Source organism: Zeugodacus cucurbitae, chromosome X (genome assembly GCF_028554725.1).
Source record: "Zeugodacus cucurbitae isolate PBARC_wt_2022May chromosome X, idZeuCucr1.2, whole genome shotgun sequence".
Lineage (NCBI taxonomy): Eukaryota > Metazoa > Arthropoda > Insecta > Diptera > Tephritidae > Zeugodacus > Zeugodacus cucurbitae.
Window position 1 is genome coordinate 10162501 of NC_071672.1, and position 12500 is coordinate 10175000.

Genomic DNA, 12500 nt, shown 5'->3' on the forward strand with positions numbered 1-12500 from the left:
GAGCCGATGACAGTATGCCTTTCAAGAGCATTGTCACCGTCTTGTCAATCGATACTTCAACCCCCACACCTATACCCCAATTGTGAACAATTCCTAACAGTCGTTCACCCTTTCGTTCTAACTCCAATCGTGAACGACCGTCAACTAGGAGCAGAAGGTCGTCTGCATATGCACAACAACCACAAAGAGTTTCAAGTTGGCCAAGCAGAGAGTCCATCATTAGGTTCCAAATATATGGACCACAGATGGATCCCTGTGGGCAGCCCCGTTCTACCCTAATGTCCGCGCTACCATTCATTCCTACGATAGAGGCTTTTCTGTCCGAAAAGTAGCTCTGCCAGAGACTAATTTCCGGACAGCCAAGTTCCTCCAATCGTTGAATCACGCGATCCCAGATTAGGTGATCGAATGCCCCCTTGAAATCGACAAATATGCCAAGGACATATTTGTTGGCATTCTCCCGGACAGCACGCTGAACATACATCCAGGCGTCCTCTACACTACGTCCCTTCCTAAAGCCATACTGCCTATCCGACCTCAAATCCCTCGTTAGCTCCTGAAGCCGTTCCACCATAACCCTCTCCAGTACTTTACCCAGCACTGGAAGAAGACTGATGCCCCGATAAGATCGTGGATCACTCCTAATCTTATCAGGTGACTTCAGGAGAGGAACAACCCTAGCACTTTTCCACTCACGTGGAAAATACCCCTCACAAATGCACTTATCGTAAATGACCTCCAAGTATTCCGGAATGAACTTCCACAAGCTTTTGCACAACTCTCCGTTCAAACCATCAAGACCTGGGGATCGTTTAGACCTAACCAGGCTAAAGGCATATCCCAACTCCCCATCATCAAGTGGAGGAACCGGTACCTCTTGTGCACGAGGTGCCAGCTCCTCAGCCCTAGGAAAGAATGCTCCTAACAGAACCCCTGCACACTCACTCCATGTTGATAACACAGTGTCATCAACACGAAGAGAAGTGATGTCCTCCCTCCTACGACCCCTACAAATCCTTAAGACCTGACCCCAGGGGTCATCCCTATGCTCATTAACGAACCCCCTCCACTCCTCTTCTTTGATTTTAATTAGCATGGCCTTATACTCATGCATCGCACAACTAAAATCGTTCCTAATCTGGGCCAACCTATCCGAATTTGACCGCCGAGCGCGTTGAAACTTCCGTCTCAATCGCCGGACAGCCCTCCTCTTCAGGGTTAATTCCTGCGTCCACCACTTTATTTTCCTAACCCTAAAATCCTTATATTTCTTCAACAACCTATCGTTCACTCCCCAGACCAATTCGTACAACCGAGCAATTTGCTCGTCCACCCCCAGATTTTCAAACTCACTAAGCGGTATGTCCAATACCGCTTCCCTAACACACTGTCCATATTGGTTCAAGTCGACACCAGAGGTACGCCATCGCCGCAATGGACTTGCATGCGTCGAGGGAGGGGAATTAGGAGTAACCATAATTTTAATCAAATTATGATCGCTCAATCCCCACCCTCCCATAATCTCCCACCTAAAACTGAACGCCCTATTTGCTGCCTCATTGATCAAGGACACGTCAATGTCGCTCCCCCCTCTAGGACCATGAAATGTGTACCACACGCTTGGCTCATTTAGGATGTGGAGGCTGTTAGCGGCCATCCATTCGCTTAATGCCCGACCCCGAATGTGGCTCCGATATCTGTGCGCCCATCGAGAAAACTTGGTAAACCACATCGAGGACGTGGCATTCGCATCCATCCCTAGGATAAATGGGCTACCACTCGCAAGGAGTAGTAGGTTATCCATGTATCGCAGATAAGGCTCTATAGGTTCCCTAAACTTACAATACATGCTAGCAACAATCAGTCTACCGAACACCCCCTCTACAGAAACACATACACCCTCTTGTGACGAATCCAAAACTATGCAGTCATAGCTTGGGTCAGTCACAACTATTGCAGCATTACACCTAAGGTCCGTGTAGACCCTGAAACCCCCAGGAAGACCACTTACCATTCCAAAATTGGTGGCGTATGGCTCCTGGAGTAAGGCGATGCTGCACCCAGCCTCTATCATGCAACTCCCTAACTCGCACATAACTGCATAAGAATTCTGGCAATTTAATTGAAAAATCTCACCCATTAATGTCTGGCGAGAGCACGTCCGACAACCCCACAGTAAATCGGACAGGCAGCCGACATCATGAGATGTCCAGCTGGCCTTCCTTTAAATGCACAGTTGCGACAATGGGGGGCATTGACGCAACTGGCTGCCTTGTGGCCCTCCTGACCACACCTCCGACAGACGTCGGTCTTGGCCCTGCATTCTGCCACTCGGTGATCAAAACCCATGCACCGGAAGCAGCCGGTCACGGGACTATCCGCGCGGACACGGAAGGAGAACCACTTGACGTAGCACCTACCCGCATCCAGGAGGGTGGACATTAGTTTGTCCGTACCCTCTAGGACAACATTTGTCCTGCCATCAGTCGCCACCTTCCAGGGGCGACTGACCATCCTCACGTCCGTCTTTTTGGACTCTGGGCTGAACTCCCGAAGGTTCAGCCGAAACAGCTCCTCCATGAATTCTTCATGGGATATTTCCGTGTATACTCCCTGTACCACGACCCTGGGCCCCAACTTTTTATTGACGCTAACGTCCAACCCTACCTCACCGAATTTGGCGTTGCTCGCCACTTTCTCCCTCTCAGCAACAGAGGGAGTGCGTATCACTACGCCACCCCCCTTGATTGACTTCACATCATGGACACGAACACCCAGTGAAGGACCCACCTCCTTAACAACCTTATTTATGACTTCCTTTGAGGAAGTCACAGGAGCCTTGCTCCTCACCACAACCGACCAGGTTTCTACTGGTTTCCTCACCGTCGGCGCAATTGCCTCCAGCACGGGTGCTGGAGGGGCAGGCGCCGAGGGAGCAGCAGCAGCCGCCCCTGCTGTGCTCCGAGGGACAGAAGATGTCCCAATACCACCCTTCAAACCCTCAATTTGCCCACGAAGATGAGCATTTTCCGTCAGGACACTCATAAGGATCTCCTCATATTTAGAGGCGATCCCTACGAGTTCCTTCATCGTTGTGACTTCGAGGCTTTTCGCCCCGAACACAACCTCGTTGAAATGGGCTGTTACGGCTTTCATCGCCGTAACATGACCCTCACCCCCAATAGCACCCCCTATACCCCCCTTGCTGCCCCCTACCTTGTTATCCGGGCAACCTTTCCTTCCTCCGTTGGCTCCTTCCTTCGCCGCAACCTTTACTCCTACGGCTACTTTCGTAGCAACCGTATCCAGCTTCTGGAGTACTCCATCCGTCCCGCTCTCGCCCGAGTTCGCCTGTGGTGGCGAACCTAATCGCGCCTTCCTCTTGGGTGGGGGCCGCGAGGGTTGCCCCACTCCGTCCTCATCGGTCGATGACTCCACCTGGACCATTGAAGGCCCAGAGTCTTCGCTCTCCGCTGGGGCTTTTGCCCCTCTCCTCCGTGGTGGAGGCATTTCTCCTACACTCGCGCACAACAAAAACACAGATCTTTCACTACCTGCACTGTACACAATGTTTGTTATGGCAGATGCCGCTAACTATGCGCACTGCTGGGAAATCCCACACTTCGTTCACTAATACACACTCCGTTAATGGCCTAAGCCGCTATCCTTTCACACTTTTGGGAATACACACGATGTGTATAATCCCTCACGTACCTGCTCACTGTGTCTATTTTCACAACAGGCTACCGACAGACCGGAAAAACCGAAAAATTTTATCACTTTCAGAAACACTGAAAAATACTTAAAAATCGCTTTTAAAAACTCGCAATGATGCGCAAACACGTCCGTTCACTTCGAGGTTCTACAAACAACTCAGTAGATAGGGACAACGTCCGGTGGGATTAACGTGGGTACCTGCCGACGACGGCCTTACTCCACGGTGCTCAAAAAGCACAGCGGATCAAATCAATGCGATGATCAGCGCCCCGAAAATGCAATGCATTATTCGGTACCAATTGGCGTGTGGAATGGACACACTAACCACCTTGGTGGGGTTCGAGGCCTATCTAAAACCTCTGCCGTACTTTGGGTCCGGCACCCGGTTGCAATGCAACTCCACATTGAGTGACCAAAGTCACTCTCCCCGCATTTGGGTATTGAACCACAACCACCACGATACTCCCCGAGGGGCCAGTCCGCATGAGCAGGTTGGAGCGAACTCCAAGGGCTCCTGCTCCCCGTGGTACCAGAATTAAGTCTCCGGTCAGACCTCGTAGCCGAAACTACTACCAGTTGAGCTTCCATACAGCTCTGGACTGGTGACCAGGGATTGAATCCCATTCTCTCATCCAATTCATACACCTTTCACACCAGAAGCTAACCCCGGTCTTCAGCCAATTGTCTTCGCCGCCTGAACAACACGCGCGCAAATCTTTCAAGCGACCCTAACTGTTCGGCATTCCGACTAGTGGAGATCACACCACTAACGTCTATCCGTCCATCAGTCCAACTAATCCCCATACCCCCAAGGTCCCTAATGTCTGAGTACATCGGGCATTCCGCTATAACATGCACCCAATCCTCAACACGCGCCCCACACATACACTCTGGACTATCTGCAAGGTGCCTCTTATGCAAGAATGCATTAAGAGGCCCATGCCCCGTAAGCAGGAAACCCAGACTTAGACAGAATCTGAAGTCTGGGTTTCCTTCTACATACCTAACGTCCCGGATGTACTCATAAGTCACCCGACCATTGAGACTACTGTCCCAACGGTCTTGCCACCTACACCTGACCCTATCATCTAGAAGCCTCTTGCTCCCTAGATATCCCTCCCTCTCCACATCATCATCGGAAATCAAATCATTCCGCAGCAATGACACACTCAGACCCCTTCTTAACCTGAATGATACAGCACGCTGCATGACAACCAGGTCAAGAGGGGGCGCACCTAGTAACACCTGCAACGCATCCGTAGAAACGGTGCGACATACAGGCAGACAGGCGAGCATCATGCAGCGCTGGACGGAGAGGAGCTTTCGGCGACCGAAGACCGTCGTGACAGTTCGCCACCATACAGCCGCTCCATAAGTGGCACAGGCCACAAATAAGCCGCGGTATATGGTGCGAACAGCACGACGTCCGAGGCCCCAATCACTCCGTAAAACGCGCATAACCTTACCTACGACCGCCTGCAGTCGCACCTTAACACTCACCAAGTGTGGAGTAAAACACATTCTTTCACTCATGGTCAACCCCAGGTACTTGACTTGCGTCACATACCTGATGCCGACCCCATTCACTCGGACAACCGGTGGACGCCCCGGTGACAGTCTGCCTTTTAAAAGCATTGTCACCGTTTTGTCCATCGAGATGTCTACACCCACACTTATCCCCCAGTTGTGGACAATTTCCAAAAATTGTCCTCCCACCCGATCCAACTCACGCCTTGAGCGACCTTCAACAAGGAGAAGAAGGTCGTCCGCATACGCACAACACTTACAGAGTGGCTCGAGCTGCCCAAGCAGAGAGTCCATCATGAGGTTCCATATATATGGACCACAGATGGATCCCTGCGGACAGCCACGAGCCACTCCAATCTCCACACTCCCATTCATTCCAACGATAGAGGCTTTTCTGTCCGAAAAGTAGCTTCGCCAGAGACTAATTTCCGGACAGCCAAGTTCCTCTAACCGTTCTATCACTCGATCCCAGATCAGATAATCGAATGCCCCCTTGAAGTCAACAAATATGCCGAGGACATACTTGTTGACATTCTCCCTAACAACATTCTGCACATACATCCACGCATCTTCCACACTGCGTCCTTTCCTAAACCCATACTGCCTATCCGACCACATACCCCGCGTTAGCTCCTGAAGTCGTTCCACCATAACCCTCTCCAGTACTTTTCCAAGCACCGGAAGAAGGCTGATGCCCCGATAAGAACGAGGATCACTCCTGATCTTATCAGGGGACTTCAGGAGAGGGACGACCCTGGCACTTTTCCACTCACGTGGAAAATACCCCTCCCACACGCACTTGTTATAAATGGCCTCCAAGTATTCCGGAATGAACTTCCACAAGCTTTTGCACATCTCTCCGTTCAAACCATCAAAACCTGGGGACCGTTTAGACCTAACCAGGCCAAAGGCGTATCCCAACTCCTCATCTTCTAGTGGAGGAACAGGTACCTCTTGTGCTTGAGGTGCCTGAACCTCAGCCCTGGGAAAGAACGCTCCTAACAGAACCTCCGCACACTCTCTCCACGTTGATAACACAGAGTCACCAACGCGGAGAGAGGTGATATCCTCCCTCTTACGACCCCTGCAGATCCTGTAGACCTGCCCCCAGGGGTCGTCCCTATTCTCCCCAATAAAACTCCTCCATTCCTCTTCTTTAATCCTCACAAGCATATCCTTATATTCTCTAGCCGCACAACTAAAATCATATCTGAACTGGGATAACCTATCCGAATTGGACCGCCGAGCACGCTGAAACTTTCGTCTCAACCGCCGGACAGCCCTCCTCTTCAAGGTTAACTCATTCGTCCACCACTTAATTTTCCTAATCCTAGAACTTTCATACTTCCTGAAAACCCTATCATTAACACACCACACCAACTCATACAGCCGAGCAATTTGCTCGTCCACTCCCAGTTCCTCAAACTCACTAAGCGGTATTTCCAATACCGCTTCCCTTACATTCTGTCCATATTGGTTCCAGTCAGTACCAGAGGTACGCCATCGCCGCAATGGACCCACGTACGCCGAGGGTGGGGATTGCGGAGAGACCATAATTTGTATTAAATTATGGTCACTCAATCCCCACCCTCCCCTAATCTCCCAACTGACATCAAACGCTCTCCTTGCTGCCTCATTCATTAACGTTACGTCGATATCACTCATGCCCCTAGGCCCCTCAAACGTAAACCATTCACTCGGCTCATTCACAATGTGGAGGCTCTTAGCCACCACCCATTCACTCAATACCTCGCCTCGGATGTGGCTTTGATATCCAGACGAATGTCTGGATACCTTACTAAACCACATCGAGGACGAGGCATTTGCATCCAACCCTAGGATAAATGGGCTACTACTCCCCAGTAGTAGTAGCTTATCCATGTAGCCCAGGTAGGGCTCTAGGGGCTCGCTAAATTTGCAGTACAAACTAGCGACAATCATTCTACCGAACTCCCCCTCTACTGAAACACACACCCCCTGTTGCGACGAATCCAACACTACGCAATCGTAGTTTGGATCCGTCACAACAATTGCGGCATTACCCCCAAGGTCCGTAAAGACCCTGAAAACCCCAGGAAGACCCCGAACCACACCATTGGTGGTGTAGGGCTCCTGGAGTAAGGCAATGCCGCACCCACCCTCAAGCATACAACCCCCCAACTCACACATCACGGCATACGATCCCTGACAATTTAGCTGGAAGATACCCCCCATCAGTGTCTGGCGAGGGCGCGCTCAACAACACCACAGTATATGGGGCAGACAGCGGACATCATAAGATGCCCAGCTGGCCTACCCTTAAATGCACAGTTGCGACAATGGGGTGCATTGACGCAACCGGCAGCTCTGTGGCCTTCCTGACCGCACCTCCTACAGACATCTGATTTGGCCCTACACTCAGCCACTCTATGGTCAAAACCCATACACCGGAAGCAGCCAGCAACAGGGGTATCCGGTCGAACCCTGAAGGAAAACCACTTTATGTAGCACCGTCCCGCTTCCAAGAGGGCGGACATTGATTTGTCCGAACCCTCAAGGACAACGTTGGTGCTACCATCAGCGGCTACCTTCCAGGGCCGACTGACCATCCGCACATCCGACTTTCGTGCCTCAGGGTTGACGTCCTGGAGGTTCAACCGAAAGAGCTCCTCCATGAAGTCATCATGGGAGATTTCGGTGTGAACCCCCTGAACCACAACCCGCGGACCCAACTTCCGGTTCACAGTCACATCCAATCCCACCTCCCCAAATTTGGCATTATTCGCCACCTTTTCCCTCTCTAAAACAGAGGGGGTGCGAATAACCACCCCACCACCCTTAATTGGCTTCACCTCGTGCACTCGCACTCCGAGGGAAGGTCCCACCTCTTTCACCACCTTCTTTATGACTTCCTTAGAGGAAGTCGTCGGGGCCTTGCTGCGCACAACCACCGACCACGTCTCCACAGGCTTCGGCAATGCCGGAGCAATCGCCTCCAACACAGGTGCTGGAGGCGCACGCACCGACTCAGCCGGAGCCAACCCCCCAACCAACCTCTTCGGTTGGGCAATATATCCCCCACAACCCCCCCTTAGAGCGTCAACCTGACCGCGAAGATGGGCATTCTCGGTTACTACCGTCATCAGGAGCGCCTCGTACTTCGAGGCAAGCTCCATCAGCCCCTTCGCGGTAGTGACCTCAAAGTCCCTCACCCCAAACACTAAGGCATTTAATTCAGCCGTCACTGCCTTCATGGCCGCGACATGGCTGATAGCGCCTCCCCCAACCACACCCCCATTAACTACACCCTCACGTTTCCCTCCCTCCTTCGCCGAGCTGACTTTCGTCGATCCCTCCTTCGCGACGCTCTTTTTTGTTACACCCTTCTTCGCGACGCCCTTATCTGCGACGCCCTTATCCGCGACGCCCTTATCCGCGACGCCCTTATCCGCGACGCCCTTCCCAGTGCCGCTGTTACCGCCGCTCTCGGCCGGCTTAGCAGCACCCGAAACTGCGGGGTGAGCAACCGCTTTTTCAGCGGTGCCACCCATTCCGCTACCGCACTCACTCCCACTGCTCTCCGATTTCACCAACAGAGGCGACCCCAAACGCGCCCTCCTCCGCGGCGGAGACCTCACCGGTGGCCTCACCTCCTCATCACCCGACGACGTTTCCACCATCACAGTTATGGGGCCCGACCCGTCGCTTTCAGCGAGGGATTTAACCCTCCTCCTCCGTGGTGGAGCCATTCCCACCTTCGGCCTACCCCCAGGCAAGCTGTTACGCCGGCGAACACTGGCGCAGAAGCTACCTGCTCAGGTAATACCCGAAACAGCTGCTCTCCAGGCGCGTGCAACTGAACGCACTGAAGACGCTGACTCACACGTGTACTCGCTCTGTAGCAGTCACCACCCAAGCAGTCGGTTAATGCGCTCTCGCGAGGGCACAGCCCACAACCCAGCCAAAGGTCTGAAAAGGCTACTCAAAAAGACCGCCGGACAGATCAATGTCCCCGTAACGGTCGCGAGTCAACCGCTGTGGCACTGTACCAACCGCACTGTGGGCTTAACAGCACTCTGCTACGACCGCAGTCGACGCAACAGTCAGCGACCTCAGCACTGGGACAGCCCCAGGCACCCTTTGGGCACAACTGTACGGGCAAACCCGAAACAAGCGCAACTGAACGCCGGGCGCTCAGCACAGCACTCACTGGTAGGCAATCCAGCCAGCAGGAATACCAACAACACGGTAAACCACTGAAACTGTGCGACAGCCCACCAACAACAACTATGTGGATACCCACGCTACTTTTTATAACAACAATGTTGTACTTACCCAATACGCACTGTACAGTCTACCAAAACTGTACAAAACACACGCCCGTACCGAAAAACCGCAACCACGCGCGCACAAAAATGCGAAGAATGCACAATAATGTGCAGTCGCACAAATCCACACGCGACCGTAGCAACAATATCACTACCTACCCACGCCAGGCAATAACGGTGCCTATAACTCACCGCGTAAACAAATGACCGCACAAAAGAGAATACGGAAAAATCGCAAAAACAACTCGCCAAGAAAAACTCACCAAATCACAACGATGCGCACGCACGTCTATCCGCGTCGAAAGCCAACTAACGAATGAATGAGTAGATAGGGACAGTAGGAATCTCGTTAATCCATTCATGCGCGTCACTAATTAGATGACGAGGCATTTGGCTACCTTAAGAGAGTCATAGTTACTCCCGCCGTTTACCCGCGCTTACTTGAATTTCTTCACTTTGACATTCAGAGCACTGGGCAGAAATCACATTGTGTCAACACCCGTTAGGGCCATCACAATGCTTTGTTTTAATTAGACAGTCGGATTCCCCAAGTCCGTGCCAGTTCTGAATTGATTGTTAATTGATAATCGTTATAATTAAATAAGAATATATATCTTGCGATATAATTCTTATAAAATTTTAGCAAGAAAGTTCCACAATTGGCTACGTAACTACTATCCGGGGAACAAGAACCGAAATTCTCTATTTACCCAGAACGAGTACATAAACCATGGTATTGCTTCCCAATCAAGCCCGACTATCTCAATCTTCAGAGCCAATCCTTATCCCGAAGTTACGGATCTAATTTGCCGACTTCCCTTACCTACATTATTCTATCGACTAGAGACTCTTCACCTTGGAGACCAGCTGCGGATATTGGTACGGCCTGTTGAGAAGTTTGCGTAACCCCACCATAAATTTTCAAGGTCCGAGGAGAAAATATCGACACAACAGTAAATGTCATGCTCTTCTAGTCCATCTACCATATCTCTCTTCGAAAGACTTCCATGGTAGTACGACTATAAAACAGAAAAGAAAACTCTTCCGATACCTCTCGACGGCTTCTTTATGGTCGTTCCTGTTGCCAGGATGAGCACAAGGTCCATTTTTAATAACAAACGGATACTCAACAGGTTACGGAATTGGAACCGTATTCCCTTTCGTTCAAAATTATTCAAGTGTTTAATTACTATGAAGAAAACATAATAATTATATATTCTCAACAATTCATTAAAACTTGAAAATTTTCGGCTTTCGCCTTGAACTTAGGACCGACTAACTCGTGATCAACCACTGTTCACACGAAACCCTTCTCCACTTCAGTCCTCCAAGGTCTCATTCGATTATTTGCTACTACCACCAAGATCTGTACCAATGGCGGCTCCATGCAGGCTTACGCCAAACACTTCTAAGCACACCATTGTACCCTCCTACTCACTAAAGTTTCAAAATTTATAATCCAACCGAAATTGTATTATAAATCATGTACTTTAGCGGTAATGTATAGGTATACAACTTAAGCGCCATCCATTTTAAGGGCTAGTTGCTTCGGCAGGTGAGTTGTTACACACTCCTTAGCGGATTACGACTTCCATGTCCACCGTCCTGCTGTTTTAAGCAACCAACGCCTTTCATGGTATCTGCATGAGTTGTTAATTTGGGCACCGTAACATTACGTTTGGTTCATCCCACAGCGCCAGTTCTGCTTACCAAAAGTGGCCCACTGGGCACATTATATCATAACCTCAACCTTCATATCAAGAAAGGTGAGGTTCTTACCCATTTAAAGTTTGAGAATAGGTTAAGGTCGTTTCGACCCTAAGGCCTCTAATCATTCGCTTTACCAGATAAGATTATTTTACATAATATTTAAATGCACCAGCTATCCTGAGGGAAACTTCGGAGGGAACCAGCTACTAGATGGTTCGATTGGTCTTTCGCCCCTATACTCAATTCTGACAATCGATTTGCACGTCAGAACTGTTTCGGTCTTCCATCAGGGTTTCCCCTGACTTCAACCTGATCAAGTATAGTTCACCATCTTTCGGGTCACAGCATATATGCTCAAGGTACGCTCCAGTTAGAGGTATAAATAATAATAAATTATCATTATACATAACTATATGGAACGCCCCGGGATTGAATTAATAGTAAAATATTTCACTAAAAATTAATCCCATTATATAAAAGTTAAGTTAATTTCGCCATTAGGTTTAATATAACCCAATGACTTGCACATATGTTAGACTCCTTGGTCCGTGTTTCAAGACGGGTCCCGAAGGTATCCTGAATCTTTCGCATTGTTAATCATATAAATGCATACAATTAATATTAAAATCAATGATAATAATATTATTGTAAAATTCAAAAGAATTTAAGCATTATATATGTAAAATCTATCAACACTTTATCAAATCATCAGTATTTATTCTATGTTAATAAGCTAAAAGCAAATTAATTTGAATAAACTTAACACCAATGATCTTTTGATAAATATTTTATTATGTTAATAGATTACAATGTCCTTATATGAAAAAAATGCACACTATTACTATAATATTATAAATATCACAGTTATAATGATGAATTTTTCATAATGGATATTCAGGTTCATCGGGCTTAACCTCTAAGCAGTTTCACGTACTATTTAACTCTCTATTCAGAGTTCTTTTCAACTTTCCCTCACGGTACTTGTTTACTATCGGTCTCATGGTTATATTTAGTTTTAGATGGAGTTTACCACCCACTTAGTGCTGCACTATCAAGCAACACGACTCTTTGGAAATATCTTTCTAGTAATCATTAACGTTATACGGGCCTGGCACCCTCTATGGGTAAATGGCCTCATTTAAGAAGGACTTAAATCGTTAATTTCTCATACTAGATATTAAGATATTCCATACACTGCATCTCACATTTGCCATATAGACAAAGTGACTTAGTGCTGAA

The 12500-nt window shown here is 49.2% G+C and overlaps 1 pseudogene; it reads right to left on the reverse strand.

The window, feature by feature from the left end:
• Positions 1-9823: 9823 nt before the first annotated feature.
• The window catches only part of LOC128923397 (large subunit ribosomal RNA), a 2784-nt pseudogene continuing 107 nt past the window's right edge, over positions 9824-12500 (reverse strand).